This window comes from Hipposideros armiger, unplaced genomic scaffold, assembly GCF_001890085.2.
Source record: "Hipposideros armiger isolate ML-2016 unplaced genomic scaffold, ASM189008v1 scaffold_19, whole genome shotgun sequence".
Lineage (NCBI taxonomy): Eukaryota > Metazoa > Chordata > Mammalia > Chiroptera > Hipposideridae > Hipposideros > Hipposideros armiger.
In genome coordinates, this window is record NW_017731369.1 from 4,692,801 (window position 1) to 4,695,517 (window position 2,717).

Consider the following 2,717-nt stretch of genomic DNA (forward strand, 5'->3'; position numbering starts at 1 on the left):
GCAAGGAAATGTACAGGGAGGTCCACCTCCCCCATGGAGACAACTTGCATAACTACAGCACAATATCACTACTGGGAAGCTGGCACTGGTACCATCCACACCGCATGTTCGGTTTACTCCAGTTCCACAGAGAAGCTGAGAGGGGTGAAGCAACTTACCCAAGGCCACCGGGACATCAGGGCCCCACCTCCCATTCTCCCGTTCTTCCAGGAACAGCAGGAGGCCAGGCCTACTTCTCCCAATGCCCAGTCTGGAGTTTTCTTTCTTGCCACATGAGACCTCCCATATTGAAGAGACAGCAGAGGCCGTGGCCACCTCTGTGGCTGCCTGAGGGCTGTGAGTAGGGGGTACAGTGGCCCAGCCTCTGAGTGGGCCGTGTCCCTTCTAACAAGGCCTCAGAGCAAGGTCGTGAGGAGGGGCACCAGGAAGGACAAAGGGCTCCTCCAAGGCCACTGAAAAATGACCCCAGGGCCATTTGGCTGAGGGCAGGGGCCTGCCAGGGACTTCACCCACTGAAGCAGCTTTTCTATAAGAACCAGCTTAATCACATAATCTCTCTGTTCCTTGTGTAAACTGACAAATTACAGTCTTTCCTGGGGCCATTTTCCATCTGAGCTGCCAGGTTTGACTAACTCCCTTGCCCCGAGTCATTTTCTAGAAAAACATTCACACAAGTCAGCAAGGCAGTCTAAAGGGAAGTTGGTGAGGCCCTTCTAGGTAATGAAAATGCAGGATAAACCCTACTTTGTAATCCAGGGAATGGCTCCTCTAGCTTCCACCAGGGAGGTAGTAAATAGGCCCTGGGGTGAGAAGGTGAGAGGCACCCAGCCCCCAAACAGGCTTCTTCCTGCAGGCACCATCTGCCTGAAACTCATCTGTGGTTGACAGCATTAAGGTCTGCTCAGCTGTGGAGTCCGTTCCTCTGGGACAGGATGCTGTCATCTAAGCCATTAAAGACAAAGATATCTATTGTCTAGAGGGGAGACACACAGGTGTGGGTGACCACAGGCACCATGGAAAGTGCTAGGATAAAGGCATCCGTGAGCTCTGGGCATCTTGTCAGGGCAAGAAGTCAGGAAGGGCTGCTCAGGAGAGAGGACATCTGAGCTAAGTTTCTGAGCATGAGTTTCCCTTGGCTGCTATACAAATGACCATAGCCTGGGTGATTTAAAACAACAGGACATGGGCTACCGTGTGTAGACAGCAGCCAGCGTGAGCGGCCCTCAAGCCGCTGTGAGCGGCCATCCAGAAGCCGGCGACTGATCTGCCTCGCCCGGGAAGAGCGCAGTGATGGTGCCAACTTGGACCAGTGAAGCANGGAGGAGGAGGTGTTGAAAGCGATGTCTTAGGAAAGTTCCTGGGTAAAGTTGGGACAGAAGGAGAAAGAGGTCAGGTGAGGTGAGGTGTCAAGGTCCTGAGATAGTAACTTTGGTGCCACCCCCTTGGGAGTCCTAGAGGCAGCCTGAGCCCCACCAGGGCCGGCTCCAGCGGCGGGAACCCGAACAGTCACTCAGAAGGGCCTTGTACTTGGTGTGATGAAATTCTTAGCAATTGTTGAGCCAGGAGTCTGCACGTCCATTTTGCAAATGGTGGAGTTGGCCCATCGGGGAGCAGGGACACCAAGTATGTGTAAGGCTCCCAGCACCCTCTATGATTGGGTCGTCAACTCTAGAGGCAGCCCACCTCCTGCGCACACAGACCCAAGGGAACATGGGCAGAGCCCTGGGGGCATCTGTTACACAATTCAAATCTCAAGTGTCTGCACAAAAAACGAACACATACACTAACACATAGGCTTGTGGGGGAAATGATTCCACGTACTCCATAGCCTGCGTTCAAAACAGCCCATGGTGATCGGTATTAATAGGTCATTTGGCACGATTCAGCCTTTTTAATTCCAAAATGGGCTTATGTGGAAACAACACCTGAGTATTTTAAAAATAAGCAGCTCTCCTATCCCCATGCCTCTACACCTCCCCCAACCCACGCATACATACGACCCATATTGTCTTGGAAAGAACCCCAAGTCCAGTTTCAAGTGGAGATTAATGGCTGATGGGCCATTTGTGTGTGTGTGTCATTTCTGGGCATCAGTGCATTCCTATTGCTCAAGAATTCTTTTCTTGTTGTTTTGTTCTAATGTGTAGAACATGAGTGAAAAACAGTCAAGTGATTCATGTAAAAGGTGTATAAAGTGGGCATTTGTCACACATGAAGGTTCTGACCTCCATGTTGATGGAAAAGAAAGACGGCTTTATCCAAGAACAGCAAGTCCAACAGGAGACATTTCGGACAGTGAGATTTATGTCTGTCCATTCCAGGCATAAATCGCATTGTAGAATTTACGCGTGTGATTTCTGTGGGGGCAAGCCAGGGGTCACAGCTTGGGTGACCGGTGAGATGCCCAGCGCCTCACCTGTCCTGGAGGGTGGATCTCATTGGCCTGGAAGGGATCTGGGCCTGGGATTGGCTGAAGCTCCTGGGAGGGAGCGGGGTCTAACAAGCAGCAAGTCTCATCAGGGCTGAGGACCACGGTCTAAGGGACTGTTCACTCCAGGGCTGGCCACACACAATGAAAGCAAACAATTACAACCAGTTGAGACACGAGTATGCCCAGCACACCTTGTGTGGCTCTCAGAAAAGGAAACCGAGGGAGTGTCAGAGATCTAAAAGGACTCACCCAAAGTCACAGCCAGTCAATGCTGGGGCCAAAAGTC